This window comes from Eptesicus fuscus, chromosome 1 (genome assembly GCF_027574615.1).
Source record: "Eptesicus fuscus isolate TK198812 chromosome 1, DD_ASM_mEF_20220401, whole genome shotgun sequence".
Taxonomy (NCBI): domain Eukaryota; kingdom Metazoa; phylum Chordata; class Mammalia; order Chiroptera; family Vespertilionidae; genus Eptesicus; species Eptesicus fuscus.
The window spans coordinates 96,075,612-96,092,857 of NC_072473.1; the positions used below are offsets into that span (position 1 = coordinate 96,075,612).

A 17,246-nucleotide genomic window follows, 5' to 3' on the forward strand; every position below is an offset into this window, starting at 1 on the left:
TAAAATACCAATGGCATATTTCACAAACCTCAAAAAATTTATATGGAATTAAAAAAGACCCCAAATAGTCGCAGCAATCCTGAGAAAAAGAAGAAAGTTGGAGGGATCACAGTAATAGACATCAAGTTATGTTACAAAGCCACTGTTCTCAAAACAGCATGATACTGGTGCAAGAACAGACATATAAACTAATGGAACAAAACAGAGAACCCAGAAATCAACCCAAACCATTATGCTCAATTAATATTTGACAAAGGAAGCAAGAGCATGCAATGGAGTCAAGACCGTCTCTTCAATAAATGGTGTTGGGAAAAGTGAACTGATACATGCAAAAAAATGAAACTTGACCACTAACTTAAACCATACACAGAAATAAAACTCAAAATGGAAAAAAAGACTCAGTGACACATTTTAAATGGATTCTGCAGGTTCCAGAGGTGGCTTATCTTAAAGCAGGCTTTTCAACCCAACAAAGCAGCCTTAATTTTCTACCAGCAAAGCTGTCTGTAATTCATTCCTTAATCCAAGAAACATTTCAGAGCCCACTCTTTTAAGAGTTAGGCACTGAAAACAACACAGTCAACAATAGATTCCTGACAACAATGAATTCATAGTCTAGCAAATTAGATAGACATTGAACAATTTCAGTAACCATGAGTTTTATGTCATGGAGAACACAGGGTGCCATGAGGAAATATAACAAGGATTCTCACCTAATATGGGTTTAGGGAAACTTTCTCAGAGGAAATTACCTTGAACTGAGTTCTAAGTAATAAATAGGAATTGGCTGAGTAAAAATATCAGCACAGAAGGAATGAGTGGGCTAGATTTCAGGCAAAGGGTCATTGTGTTTAAAGGCCCTAAAGCAAGAGAGAGTATGACTGTTTTAAGACTTAAATATTTTCAGTGCAGCTAGAGCAGAGATAGTATGAGGGGGAAAGGTAGGTGGGTCATAGGAGATGATCAGATCCTCATGTCCCCATAGCTAATGTTAGGAGCATTTCTCAGGATCTGTCAAGTAAACAGGAAGAAAGTAATCCAGATTTATGATTCTACTAGTGGCCCAGGGCATGAAACTCTTGCATGGGGGGGGGGGGGTCCCTCAGCCCAGCCTGCACCATGTCCAATCGGGGACCCCTGTGGGATCGGGCCTAAACCGGCAGTCAGACATCCCTCTCATAATCTGGAACTGCTGGCTCCTTACCACTTACCTGCCTGTCTGCCTGATCACCCCTAACTCCTCTGCCTGCCTGCCTGATCACCATGAACCTCTCTGTCTGCCTGCCTAATCACCCCTAACTGCCTCTGCCTGCCTGCCTGATCACCCCTAACTACCGCTGCCTGACTGATCGCCCCTAACTGCCCTCCCCTGCAGGCCTGATCTCACCCCCAACTTCCCTCCCTGCCAGCCCGATCTCACCACCAACTGCCCTCTCCTGTCAGCCTGATCGCCCCTAACTGCCTCTGCCTTGGACCCCACCACCATGGCTTTGTCCAGAAGGAACTCGGACAACTGGAAGATGTCGTCAACCCGGATAATTATCATATTACTCTTTTATTAGTATAGATAGATGATATAGGATAGTAGTGCTTAAATGGGGGGGGGGGCTTTTTCAGCCGGAGGAGATGCTCTTGGCAGACAAAAATACATAATCCCTATATCTGGACTGATAGCCAGCCATATGCATTATACTGCCAAACTGGTCATTAAAAAATTGAACTGCTTTCTTACACCTTACACCAGTTGTTGCCTTTAAAACCCCTCCTCAGCCCCCACCTTAGGTTCTGCCTTTGCAGTTCACCCAAATTAGGTTCTGATTGGTCAGTTTCTATGACAGTCAGCATCAAAAGCTCAACCTCTTAGGCAGCCATTGGCTCCTCACAGTTCACCCAGATTTGGTTCTGATTGGTCGGTTTCTATGGCAGTGAGCATCAAAAGCTATGCCTCCTAGGAAGCCATTGGCTCCTCGCAGTACAACCAGATTTGGTTTTGATTGGTTGGTTTCTATGCCAGTCAGCATCTCTGGGCCTATCTCCGGGTCTGATCAGAGAGGTGGAGCTGATCAGCAGAGCTTGCAGAGGCCTGGAGAGAAAGAGAGGTGCGGCTGCTGGCAAAGCCCAGAGAGAAAGAGAGAGGCAAGGGCTGAATAACAGCTGCCATGGATGCTACAGATCAGACCCTGCCTCTCTCTCTGGGCCTTGCTCCAGGCCTGATCTGCAGCCCCCTTGGCAGTCAGTGCTGGGTCGCCACAGCAACCAAGCACTGACTGCAGGACTGACTTCCAGTGTTCGGTCAAGCCTTCAGTCATTATGGACCCTGGGATTTTATATATTAGGATTATTAACTTAACTTAACTTGTATTTCTGTTCTGATTCTCATTTTAGCATATACCAGTAAATCCTATATAATAAAAGGTTAATATGCAAATCAACTGAACGGCAGAACTACTGGTCACTATGACACACACTTCAGCAGCCAACTGGCCCTATCCAACCCCAATCGTCCCCCCCAACTGCCACCAGCTCCCCCACCCAGCCGGCCCCACCCCCAATTGCCCCCACCCTGGGCTCAGCATCTGCCTCCCCCTGGGCCACTTGGTCTCCCTGGGGTGAGGCTGCTCCAGTGGGTGAGCTGCGCCCACATCTACAGTGCACTGTAACAGATGGCCCACAAGATTGACCTGGCCAAGTTCACCCATGGCAAGTGTTCCACCCTCATCGTGACTGACCAGGGGGCCCGGAACCTCCACATCCCACTGCTGGACAATGTCATCAACTTCAGCTTCCCAGCAAGCGCAAGCTCTTCCTGTAGTGCGTGGGTCATGTAGCCCAGGCTGGCTGAAGTGTCACAGTCTACTACTTGGTAGCCCCAGATGAGGTCCCCTACCTGCTAGACCTGCACCTGTTCCTGGGCAATGCCCTCAACTCGCCGGCCACCAAAAGGAGCCCTCAGTTGCGGTCAGCATGGACAGTGTGCTGGGCCGGGTGCCACAGAGCATGGTGGATAACGAGGACTCTGGCCTGCAGAACACCCTGGAGGCATCATTGGAGCTGCCAGGCCTGGGCACCGTAGCTGACAATGCCCAGCAGCAGTATGCGTGCTGGTGGCCAGCACCCTTGCCAGAGTCCAACAAGTGGGATAAGGAGCTGGACCTACTTGGGCTGGGCCTGCACTCCCTCTTCAGCTCAAGCTTCAGGGAGGAGGAGCTGCAACAGCTGAGGCTGGCGGACAGCATCAAGCAGTACCGCTCACAGGCGACCATCTTTGAGATCAACGCCTCCAGCTGGGACCTGAGCAGCCAGGTGATGTGGGCCAAGTGGCAGAAGGACTGCAAGGCCATTGACAGCTTCCAGTAGGGCCAGCAGGAGCAGCAGGAGGGCCTGGCTGGTCCAGCCCCAAGCTTCCCAGCAGGGCAAGTGGAGCAGCCTGAGAAAGAGGAGGAGGAGAAGGAGGAGGTGGGAGAGAGCTGGAGGATGTCTTCACAGAGGCCATGGACTGGAAACAGCAACAGCCAGGACGTGAGCAGGGAGCCAAGAGGCGGAAGGAGTTGGCCCAGCCACTGGTCCAGGATTTCTATGTCCTCTATCAGCCCAAGGACTTCAACAGTGAATGGGGCCTGAGCATTGGAGGGGACAGGGGCACCTTTGAGCAGCAGGTGGCTGGCGCTGTCCTGGACTTGATGGGGGATGAGGCCCAGATCCTGACCAGGGGCTGGCAACAGCTCAAGTGGGATGGGACTGTAAGAAGAAGCAGTTTGTGGAACAGTCAGGATAGTAGGACAAGAAGAAGATCAAGACAGAAAGTGGTGGCTACATCAGCAGCTCCTACAAGTGGGACCTCTATCAGAAGTGGATGCAGAAACAGAAAATCACCGTATGGTCAATGCCTGAGCCCCAGTGGGCCGCCAGCAGTAGGCCCTGTCGGTGGTGCTGTTTCAGCCCAATCCAGTCAGGGCATTTGCAGGAGGCAACCAATTCATGTGTCTTTCTCACATCCATGTTTCTCTCTCTGTCTCTCACCTTCCCTTCTACTCTAAAAATCAATGAAAAATGTCTTCAGGTGAGGATTAACAAAAAAATATGCATACATACACACCTATACATAAATACATGAATATTGGGGGGCTGAGGGGAGGGGCCCCACAGGTGCATGCATTTTGTGCACTGAGACTCTAATATATACATTTATGTTTCAGTACAGGTAACTGGATTCTAGTAAATGAAGACCAAGTCATAGGCAGGTCATACAAGAAAAAGCACCTAAGCTGGCTCTGAACCTAAGCACCACCTGCATTAACTGCTTCTAATAATAGTGATTACTCCCCAAAAGCCATATCCAAACAGTACAATGGTATTGGTAGTGAAAGATAGTCCTTTATCAGATGCTGGATTCAGAGCCTAACAAACCAGAGGGGAAGTGATTTACCCAGGGGCATATTTTGCCATACTTACTGATCTATTTCCTGGTACATATTTGCATTAGAATGTGGAACATGGGAATCTCTGTGTTCTTCCATAGATCCCCAGTGTGCAAACAAATGTGACTCGCACACAGCTAATCACTTTAATGTGTTGCCAGCAGCATAGGCATCTATGCTGACATATCATGAAAATAGTTTCCCCCAAGCTGACAATGCCTGACAGGTGAGAAGAAAACACTGGAAGAAAATAAAAAGCAAAAACAAACACTAAAACTCCATTTCTCTCTATCACGTCCAACAATTATTGGTATAGTCAAGCACAGCATTCATTCTAAATATGGACCACCTTGATATTTAAAGTCTCATGTTTCTTTAAAATTAAGTAGCTTTAGAGTGAGAAATTATTGCTATAGTAACAGATTATCCACAATTAAAAAAAATAAACATGCATGTCAAAGCAAGAGTCCATTCAAACTATATCTATATACATAAAAGGCTAATATGCTAAGTGTCCAACCATCTGACTGGTCGCTATTACGTGTACTGACCACCATGGAGCAGATGCTCAATGTAGGAGCTGCCGAGCTGCAGTGACTTGACAGCAGTGGTTCTCTGGTGACTCACCCTGAAACCAGAGAGGAGGGAGACTGACTCCTCGCAGGGCCATGCGATTCCACATTTGGCTTTGGGTTATGTTGTTGCTAGGGCACTGTCGACCCTGAATGTTTTACTACACACTTGCATTTGTGTTCCACAACCTGTATGACAGCAACTTTGCAGAGTGCCCACTCGCACTCCAGGAACCCTTGGGGGATGTCGAAGAGCCGATTTTGGCACAATCCATGCAGGCCAGACCAAGGGACCCCACCTGCTGGAGGGCCCCCTCTCACTCCACAGATGCCAGGGAGGGACTGCAGGAGGTTGGCTCCAGGGCTTGTCTGGCCCATTTTGCCCAGTCATGCCCGACCAGCCACCTTCTAATTAATTTCCTTTCAATGTGCATGAATTCGTGCACCGGGTCACTAGTTAATAATAAGCAAATAAAATGAGAGAACTGTGGTATTCAAAAGCATTGATCCCTGGCTGGTATGGCTCAGTTGGTTGGGAATCATCTTGTGCAATGAAAGGTTGCTGGTTCAATTCCCAATCAGGGCACATTCCAGGGTTGAGGGCTTGATCCCCAGTAGAGAGCATGCAAGAGGCAGCAGAATGATATTCTCTCTCACATGGATGTTTCTCTCCCTCTCCATTCTTCTCTCTCAAAAAATATATTTAAAAATCTTTAAATAAAAATAAAAAATAAAAGCATTGAATATTTTCTATTTTTATTTCTCTAAAACTACATAACCACACTTAGAATATAAATTTTAGATTAAATCAAAGGATTTTGATTTGCTCAGCTTGAAGGGCAAGCTTTGTTTTTTAAGAATAAACATTCTTTTTGCTTTTTTGCACCTACTGATTTTAATAAACGTCACAATATTTGGAAATATATTTGGCTCTTTTAAGAAGAACAAGATTCCTTTTAAAAAAGGAGATATGCTTTTAACAACACAGAAAGAGGTTTTGTTGTAAACACAGGCTGAAGTTAGATTGACTTTATTCTTTTTCAATTTTTGATTTATAAAAAAAGGGGGCAACCCAAGCCATTATGCTCAATTAATATTTGACAAAGGAGACAAGAGCATACAATGGAGTAAAGACAATCTCTTCAATAAAGTTGATGGGAAAATTGGACAGATACATGCAAAAAAGTGAATCTAAGGCCACAAGGAGCTCCAGTGATTCTGATCCTAGCCGAGTGTGGCTCCGACCAACCTATGGCAGCCACACGTCTTGGTGTTGGAGCTCTTCAGTGACACTTGGGTGGTGCAAAGCTTTCACTGCAAATGGCCTAGGCCCATGCAACTTGACGTTTGAACCTTCTGATGATAGTCAGAATGGGGAGACCACACAATCCCCAGAGGAAAGAAAATGAGGAGTCACCAAGAAAAAGGAAATTAGTGAAATGGAAGCATACAACATGACAAAAAAGAATTCAGAGTAATGGTTGTACAGTTCATACACCTGATGGATGAGAAAATCAACAACCTATGTAAGAATCAGGAAGAAATAAAAAGTGATATAGCTACAATCAAAAACAGCATGGAAGGTTTCAACAGTAGACTAGAAGAAGCAGAGGACCGAATTAGTGAGTTACAGGATAAGGTAGAGAAACAAGCTCAATCTGAACAGCAACTGGAGAAAAAAATTAAAAAGCAGGAGGAGAGCCTAAGGGAATTTTTGGAACAACATGAAACGAAGTAACATACGTATAATAGGGCTGCCATAAGGACCAAGAAGAGCAGCAAGGATTAGAAAATCTATTCAAAGAAATAATGAGAGAAAACTTCCCAGATATGGGGAAGAAAAAAGTTACACGAGTACAGAGAGTCCCAAGCAAGATGAATCCCAAAAGACCCACACCAAGACATGTCATAATTACAATGGCAAATGTTCATGACAAAGAGAGAATCTTAAAGGCTATAAGAGAGAGACAGAGAGTTACCTACAAAGGATCCCCCATCAGATTATCAAATGATTTCTCAACAGAAACACATCAAGCTAGAAGGGAATGGAATGAGGTATACAAAGTGATTCAAAGCAAAAGACTGAATCCCAGAATACTCTATCAAGCAAGACTATCAATCAGAATTGAAGGGGAAATCAGAAGCTTTGCAGACAAAAAAAATGCTAAGGAAGTTTATCACTACCAAGACAGCAATGCAAAAAATGCTAAAGGGAATGCTGTAAAAAGAAGAAATAGAAAGGGAAGAAGGAACACAGGCATAAAGTACAGAAATAGCTACAAACAAGTACCTATCAATAATAACATTAAACATAAATGGATGAAATGCTCCAATCAAAAGACATCTAGTGAGTGAATATATAAGAAAACATGACCCATATATATGCTCTCTACAGGAGACCCACCTCAGAACAAGGGACTCACACAGACTGAAATTGAAGGGATGGAAAACTATCAGGCAATTGGAAATGAAAAAAAAAAAAAACACAACCAAAAACCCTTGGGTAGCAATACTTATATCTGACAAAATAGACCTCAAAGTGAAGACCATAACAAGAGACAAGAAAGGCCATTTCATAATTCTAAAGGGATTGATACAACAAGAGGATATAACTCTGGTAAACTATTATGCACCCAATGCAGGAGCACCGAAATACATTAAAAAAAAAAATTTTTGGAAGATATCAGGGGAGAGATTGACAGCAACACAATCATAGTAGAATTTAATACCCCATTAACATCACTGGATAAATGCTCTAGACAAAAAAATTAGCAAAGAAACATCAATCTTAAATGACGCACTAGATCAGATGGACTTAAGTGACATCTTTAGAACATTCCACCCCAAAACTACAGAATATACATTCTCCTCAAGTGCACATGGAACATTTTCAAAGATAGACCACATATTGGGTCACAGGCAAACTCTTTCCAAATTCAAGAGGATTGAAATCATATCAAGCATCTTATCAGATCACAATGGCATAAAATTAGAAATCAACTACAGTAAAAACAATCACAAAAATTCAAACACTTGAAGACTGAATAGCACACTACTAAACAATGCGTGGGTTACAAAAAATCAAAGAAGAAATAAAACACATCCTGGAAACAAAGAACAATGAAAACATAACAATCCAAAATCTTTGGTACACAGTGAAAGCAGTCCTCAGAGGGAAATTCATAGTTCTACAAGCCTACCTCAATAAACAAGAAAAATTGGTAATAAGCCATCTAACTCTGCAACTTGAATTAGAAAGAGCAACAAGAAAGGCCCAGTGTGAGCAGAAGGAAGGAAATAATAAAGATCAGAGTGGAAATAAATGACACAGAGACCAAAAAAATAAATAAATAAATAAAAATACATAAGATCAATGAAACCAAGAGCTGGTTCTTTGAAAGGATAAACAAGATTGATGAATCTCTAGCCAGGCTCACTAAGAAGGAAAGAGAGAGGACCCAAATAAACAAAATCAGAAATGAAAGAGGCGAAATAACAACAACCCCCATAGAAATATGTGGAATCATAAAAAAATACTATGAGCAACTCTACTCCATCAACCTAGAAGAAATGGACATACTCCTAAAAAAATATGACCTTCCAAACTCAACCAGGAGGAATCCAAAAATCTGAGTAAGCCGATAACTATGGAGGAAATTGAAGCAGTAATCAAAAAATTTCCAACAAACAAAAGCCCTGGACCAGACAGCTTCAAAGGGAAGTTTTATCTAACTTTCAAAGAAGAAATGAAACATATCTTCCTCAGACTATTCCAAAAAAATTCAAGAGGAAGGAGCACTTCCAAGCTCTTTCTACAAAGCCAGCATTACCCTAATACCAAAACCAGATAAAGACAATATAGAGAAAGGGAATTACAGGCCAATATCCCTCATGAACATAGACATCGAAATCCTCAACAAAATTCTAGCAAATCTAATTAAGCAATACATTAGAAAGACCATACACCATGACCAAGAGGGACTTATCCTGGGGATTCAAGGATGGTACAATATCCACAAAACAATAAATGTTATACACCACATAAACAAACTGAGAGATAAAAACCATATAATCATATATATTGATGCAGAAAGAGCATTTGACAAAATCCAACACCCTTTCTTAATAAAAACTCTCAGCAAGGTGGGAATAGAAGGATTATATGTCAACATAATAAAAGCCATATACAACGAACCCACAGCCAACATCATACCCAATGGGCTAAAACTAAAATAATTTCCCCTAAGAACAGGAACAAGACAGGGATGACCACTCTCACCACTCCTCTTCAACATAGTACTGGAAGTACTAGCTATTGAGATCAACAAGAAGAAGAAATAAAAGGCATCCAAATTGGAAAAGAAGAAGAAAAACTGTCCTTTTCTCAGATGACATGATATTGTATATAGAAAACCCCAAGGACTCCATCAAAAAACTACTATACTTAATTAATTTGGCAATGTAGCAGGATACAAAATTAACACCCAGAAGTCTATGGCTTTTCTGTACACCAATAATGAACTCACAGAAAGAGAAATTAAAAAAGCCATCCCATTTACCATTGCAACAAAAAATTTAAGATACCTAGGAATAAACTTTACCAAGGAGACAGAGGACCTGTTCTCAGAAAATTTCAGGATGCTGAAAAAGAGGCAGAGGAAGACATGAACAAATGGAAGAATATACCATGTTCATGGATTGGTAGAATCAACATAATTAAAATGTCCATACTACCCAAAGCAATCTCTAAATTCAACACAATCCCCATTATAATATCAATGACATACTTCAAAGGCCTAGAACAAATTCTCCAAAAATTGATCTGGAATAAAAAAAAAGACCCCGAATAGCTGCAGCAATCTTTTTTTTTTAAATATATTTTATTGATTTTTTACAGAGAGGGAGGGAGAGAGATAGAGAGTTAGAAACATCAATGAGAGAGAAACATCAATCAGCTGCCTCCTGCACACCCCCTACTGGGGATGTGCCTGCAACCAAGGTACTTGCCCGCAACCAAGGTACGTGCCCTTGACCGGAATCGAACCTGGGACCTTTCAGTCTGCAGGCCGATGCTCTATCCACTGAGCCAAACCGGTTCCGGCGCTGCAGCAATCTTGAGAAAGAAGAACAATGTTGGAGGGATCACAATACCAGATATCAAGCTATACTACAAAGCCACTGTTCTCAAAACTGCCTGGTACTGGCACAAGAACAGACATATAGACTAGTGGAACAGAACAGAGAACCCAGAAATTGACACTCAATATTTGACAAAGGAAGCAAGAGCATACAATGGAGACAAGACAGTCTTGTCAATAAATGGTGTTGGGAAAACTGGAAAGATACTTGCAAAAAAAAAAAATGAAACTAGACCACCAACTTACACCATGTATAAAAATAAACTCAAAATGGATAAAGGACTTAAACATAAGATGGGAAACCATAAAAATCTTAGAAGAAGCCATAGGCAACAAAATAGCAGACATTTATCGTAGCAATATCTTTACCAATACCGTTCCTTGAGCAATGGAAACTAAGGAGAAAATAAACAAATGGGACTACATTAAAAATAAAAAACTTCTGCACAGCAAAACAAACAAACAAATAAACAAACAAAAACAAACAAACAAAAAACCCATCAGCAAAACAACAAGAAAGCCCACTGCATGGAAGAACATGTTTGCCAATGTTATCTCTGATAAGGTTTTAATCTTCAACATTTACAAGGAACTCATACAACTTAACAAAAGAAAGATAAACAATCTAATAAAAAAAATGGGCAATGGACCTAAACAGACACTTTTCAAAAGAGGATTTTCAGAAAGCCAAGAGACATATGAAATCATGCTTAAAGTCATTAATCATCCAAAAGATGCAAATCAAAACAACATGAGGTACCATCTCACACCTTTCAAAATGGCTATCATCAACAAACCAACAAATGACAAGTTGTGGAGACGATGCAGAGAAAAAGGAACCCTCATGCACAGCTGGTCGGAATGCAGACTGGTGCAGCCACTGTGGAGAACAGTATGGAGTTTCCTCAAAAAAGTAAAAATTGGAACTCCCATTTGACCCAGTAATACCACTTCTAGGAATATATCCCAAGAAAAGAGAAATACCCATCAGAAAGGATATATGCACCCCTATGTTCACAGCAGCACAATTTACAATAGCTAAGATTTGGAAGCAGCCTAAATGCCCATCAGCAGACGAATGGATTAGAAAACTCTGGTACATCTACACAACGGAATACTAAGCTGCTGTAAAAAAGAATGAATTCTTACCATTTGCAACAACCTGGATGGATCTGGAGAGCATTATGCTCACTGAAATAAGCCAGTCAGTGAAAGATAAACACCACATTATCTCACTCATTTATGGATAATAAAAAATATTACAAACTGTTGTGCAAAAATAGACAGAGGCAAAGAAGCATTGAACAGACTGTCAAACTGCAGTGGGAAGGTAGGGGAAGGTTAGGGGGTAAGAGATCAACAGAAGTCCTTCTATGCATGCATATAACCAACAGATGCAAGACACTGGGGGCGGAGGACGAGGGCAAGTGCTGGGGGGTAGGGGAGGCCAGAGGTAAGCCAGTGGGGGAAAAAAAGAGACATATGTACTTCTATTTGTAATACCTTAAACAATAATTTTTTTAAAAAATAAAAATAAATGCAAACTAAATAGTGTCTTTGTTAATGATTCTGAACCCTAACTGCATATGAACCCATTCAGGAACATTTTTTCTTTAAAAAATTAAAAAATGTTAATAAAATTATATGCTTCAAGTGTACAATTCTATAATGCATTATCTGTATAATGCATTGTATGTTTTTCTTTTACCTTTCTTTTTTTAAAAATGCTGTTGTCTGGACCTCACAGCTAGAGCTTCTGAATTAATTGTTGGCAGTGTGGGGGAAAAGGATATCAATTTTATGAAAAGACTAGAGGCCCAGTGCACGAAATTCATGCACAGGGGTGTGTGTCCCTCAGCCCAGCCTGCACCCTCTCCAATTTGGGACATCCCTCTCACAATCCAGGACTGCTGGCTCCCAACCGCTCGCCTGCCTGCCTGCCTGATTGCCCCTAACTGCTTCTGCCTGCCAGCCTGATCACCCCCTATCCACTCCCCTGCCAGCCTGATCGATGCCTAACTGCTCCCCTGCTGGCTTGATTGCCCCTAACTGCCCTCCCCTGCAGGCCTGGTCACCCCCAACTGCCCCCCCCCCCGCTGCAGGCCTGATCGCACCCAACTGCCCTCCCCTACCAGCCCTCTTGTGGTGGCCATCTTGTATTCACATGGGGGTGGCCATCTTTGACCACATGGGGGTGGCCATCTTGTGTGTTGGAATAATGGTCAATTTGCATATTACTCTTTTATTAGATAGGATTGCAGGTGGAGATACTGTGGGCCAGACTGAGCAGCATGAGTTTCCAGTGGGCTGCATCAGTTGACTAGTTTTCTGTGGGTTACATGTCTGGATAGCATGAAGAGTCTGGGTCTCAGCATGGAAGCTCCACTGCAGCCGGTATGGTTCCATTAATGTTTTCCTAAGCTCAGCTGTGATCTTAACAAGTTCTAGCTGAGCCTCTTCAATTTTTACTGCTTTTTATTCCAAGCATAATAGCAATTACAATTGGGTGGGAGTGTCATGAAATTTAGAAAAAAAAGTACTTGTCAAGTTGAATATGGTGCCTTCCTATTTCCTGGATGTTTTGAGTTTGCTTTTGAGAATGACACCTTCCTGGGGATGTCTAAAGAACACTACACTATCACAAGTTGAAATTGCAGTGTGTCACAGCTGCGTATCTTTTTATTCAAATATTTTCTTGGAAACAATTTAACCTAGGATTTCTTTTTTTTTTCTTGATCCATGAGGAAAATGGGGCTCAGGCAGGGTAATTGGAAATCTACTTTGGTTCCTTTTGCTGTGTTTGCACCATGTTTTGCCCAGGAAATACCTATTGGGAATATTATTGGTAAAAAAGTTCTGAGTACTGGTGGAGAGGAGATAGAAAGCAGAAAGAGTGAAAAAAGAGGGTGGTTTATCAGGATACTTTATTACAGTTGTGGAGTGTCAACCTGGCCTCCTTGTTTCCTTGTATTTATCATCACCATCACCAACTAATTCTCTCTCTCTCTCTCTCTCTCTCTCTCTCTCTCTCTCTCTTTCTCTCTCTCCTCTCCCATCTCTCCTTTCTCCCTAGATTTCCCAGTACTTTTAGATCCACCACAATTCTTAGGACAATAAATTAATTTATAATTCTCAATAGCCTTCACCTACCCATCTTCTCTGTTCACAAACTGTGGGGAATAAAGGTAGTTTCCCAAAATGGGGTTGGGGATCCAAACAACAGTGGATACATGTCCTCTCTCCTACCTCTCTATGTACCCAATGCAACCAATGAAATTTTGGCCAGGCAAAGCCCTGAATCATACATCCTGCCCTTCATGGCTTGGTACTATTAGGGAGTGATCTGGTTTTTGGCACTCCCTTTCCTCAGAAATGGATCCTGCCTTCCCCACTCTGGCCTTTTGGCTGATATACTGCAGTGTGTAAACAGGTCTCTAGTTAATACTGCCCCTGCACTGTGGGGTGTCTTTGCATAAACTGCTTCATGAATCCCCTGCTTTTGTCCCTACCCCTCCACCTGACTGAAAAGTTGGCTAATGCCTGCATGACAGTATTATGATAGAGTTTGATGCAACCCATCAGATAGAAGAGGCAGCCCCTGGTTTCTTTGTATCTCACTCATTTCTGCCTGTTATCGGCCTTTCCTCACTTTGTCAGCTGTGTTAATACCATCAAACCTGAGTCTTTCAGAACTCACTACATATTATCAGGAAAGGACTACATGGCCTGGCTTATTTGGGGTAACCTCTGTCAACCAAAGCTCCTTAAGCATACCAGTCTTGAGCTTGCTATACTCATTGACCTTCAGGAAATTTTTATTATCAGGTTCAATCATTTTAGACCTTTGGTTTTCTATTGGATTTAGATCCTTTAAATTAACTTTCAGTTGTAGGGAATATCCTCTTGTTCCAATTTCCCTACTATCTGCAGGTCTGACACTGAAGAGTTATCCTATTATCTTACAGACAGACAAAATGGAACCTTTGTCTCTTTGTTCCTAGTTATTACCATTCACCACCAAATTAGTGGTGTTTTTTTTTCCCCCTGGGTCTGGAATATGGAAATGTTGACATTAAAGTGTGAATATACATAAATCTCTCCTCAGTGATTTTTCCCCTTGACCCATGTGTATTTTATTTTTTTTCAAAAAAAGATTTCATTTATTTTTTAGAGAAAGAGGAAGGGACAGGGAGAGAGATAGAGAAACATCAATGTGAGAGCAAGACATCCATCAGCTCTATGTGCCCTGACTTGGAATCGAACTGGCAACCTTTAGGTACCTGGCACCATGCCCAACTAAATGAGCCAAACTGACTAGGGCTATTTTTTATTCTTAAACTGTTCTCCTCATAAGACCCATAGGTTGTAATATATTTTCTATGTATATTTATATTTTAGCAAAATACCAAAATGCCTTTGGCTTCTAGATGCTGTATGAGAAAAGCATGCAATATTTTGACTTTCATTTTTATTCTCTTCTTAATAAAGCTACTTTTCCTTTAGAGACTCATAGCAAGGGTGGGCAACTTGGGAAGGAGGAAATCTGCTACTGGCAAAAAATATTCTTGACCTTTCCAGTACTATTTATTTTATTGACAATAAATATGCAAATAAATTGTATTTAAATAATGCATAATGGCTAGAAATCCATGATTTCATGTTTGGTTGAGCCATCTGCTACATACTGAACCTGTTCTTTTTTCAAGTCCATAAGGATAGTTAGGGATGAGCCTAAGACGACATCTGAAGGAGGAGGACACTTTATCAGAGAAGTTGGTATATAGAAGTCATTTCTGAACTCTGAGAATTAAGCAAAAACAGAGAGAAAAGTAAATGAGAATTAAGACCTTATTTGTAGTATTTGTGTAATTATGTTAACTCCAGAGGAAAGGTTTGAGGCAGTGCTATCCAATGAAAATTTCTGCAGTTGTGTAAATGTTCTATGTCTGTGCTGTGCAGTATGGTAGCTATTGGTTGCATGTGACTATTGAGTGCTTGAAATGCTGCTAGTGTGACAGAGAGACTAATTTTTATTGTAATTTAAATACTAACAAGTGGCTAGTGTCTGTGGTATTTAGCAGCTAAGATTTTGAGAATTGGACTCTAGAGTGAGCAACTCTGATTGCAATGTTGAGCTCCTCTCATTCTTTTTTTTTTTTTTTTTTGGTCACTTTGTTGTTCATAATTTTAAAAAAATTCTTTATTGATTAAGGTATTACATATGTGTTCTTATCCCTCCATTGCCCCCCCCACTCATGCCCTCACCCCCCCCCCACTGTTGTTTGTGTCCATTGGTTAGGCTTATATGCATGCACACAAGTCCTTTGGTTGATTTCTCCCCCATACCCCCACCCTCCTCTACCTTCCCTCTGAGGTTCACATTCTTTTCATATGCACACTGAAAAGCTGGAGATTTTTTGCATAACCAACCTTCCCTATTGCTAGTGCTTCTGAGTTTATTAGTCTATTTTCTTTACTACTTATACATTCCTGTTTATTATATTTGTTCAACAAATCTGTTCTAATGCTTAAAGTGTTGTAACATGGGCTATTTCGGAAGATATGCAAATTTTATTCAGTGTGACATTTACATAGATTTGATTAAATACACTTAATTTCCTCCTACTAAATGAATAATTTGGTCTGAACAAATCATTCTCATGTCACTGAGAATATATACTTGAGAAAGAGGTGTAAACAGAAGGAGGAGATAGTTTTAATTTACCAAGTTCTGAGGACTAATATCTCATTTATTACTTTGTAAAAAATCACTCATCAGATAAGAAAGATCAACATATCTGAGGCCTGCAGTGGGTCATGAAGAAATCTAGCATAAACTCTAATGGAATTCTGGTTTGCTCCTTGCTATTTGTCTCCTCATTTCTTTCCCTACTGCTGGCTACTCAACCTCTTCTAGAAGTTTCAGTGACAGGAAATCCTTTCTACTTAGTAAGGTTAACCATTCCACTGGTGGTTTACTTCCATATTTAGAAAGTTTCTCCTGATGTGACAGAATTGTTTTTCAGCTGTTTTTTTGTTTTGTTTTACTTATGGGATAACACAAGTACATGTGATTTTATTCCATTGTATTAGTGACACAAGTCTTTGAAGAGAAAACTCTTTTTTAATCCTTTAAAAATTATTATTCGAAGTATTGCATATGTCCCCTCTCCCCCCTATTGACCCTTTTTAACCTGTCTCTGCCCACCCTCCCCCCCCCCGCCCCAGGTCTTCACCACCCTATTGTTTGTATCCATGGGTTATGCATATATGAATACAAGTTCTTTGGTTGATCTCTTCCCACTTATCCTGCCTTCCCTCTGAGATTTGACAGTCTGTTCCATACTTCTATGTCTCTGGATTTATCTTGTTCATTTGATTCCACATATGAGTGAGGTCATGTGATACTTGACTTTCTCTGACTGGATTATTTCACTTAGCACAATACTATCCAGGGCCCTCCATGCTGTCTCAAAGGGTAAGAGATCCCTTTTTACTGCTGCACAGTATTTTATGGTGTAAATGTACCACAGCTTTTTTATCCACTCATCTACTGATGGGCACTTGGGCTGTTTACAGATCTTAGGTACCCAGAAATCGATGGCATTTTTATACACTATTGCAACAAAAAATTAAGATACTTAGGAATAAACTTAACCAAGGAGTTAAAAGACCTGTACTCAAAGAACTATAGGACATTGAAAAAAATATAGAAGAAGATATACACAAGTGGAAGAATATACTGTGTCCATGGATTAGTAGAATTAACATCATTAAAATGTCCACACTACCCAAAGCAATCTATAGATTCAATGAAATTCCAATTGAAATACCAATGTCATATTTCAAAGACCTAGAACAAATACTCCAAAAATTATATGGAACCAAAAAAAGACCTCGAATAGCTGCAGCAATCTTGAGAAAGGAGAACAAAGATGGAGGAATTATAATACAAGATATCAAGTTATACTACAAAGCCACTGTAATCAAAACAGCCCTGGTACTGGCACAAGAACAGGCATATATATTAATAGAACAGAATGGAGAACCCAGAAATCAACCCAAGCTATTATGCTCAATTAATATTGGACAAAGGAGGCAAGAGCACTTCCTACTAG

General features: G+C 41.2%; 1 pseudogene; it reads left to right on the forward strand.

Moving 5' to 3' along the window:
- The window catches only part of LOC103302621 (ATP-dependent RNA helicase DDX54-like), a 70,214-nt pseudogene that overhangs the window by 12,611 nt on the left and 40,357 nt on the right, over positions 1-17,246 (forward strand).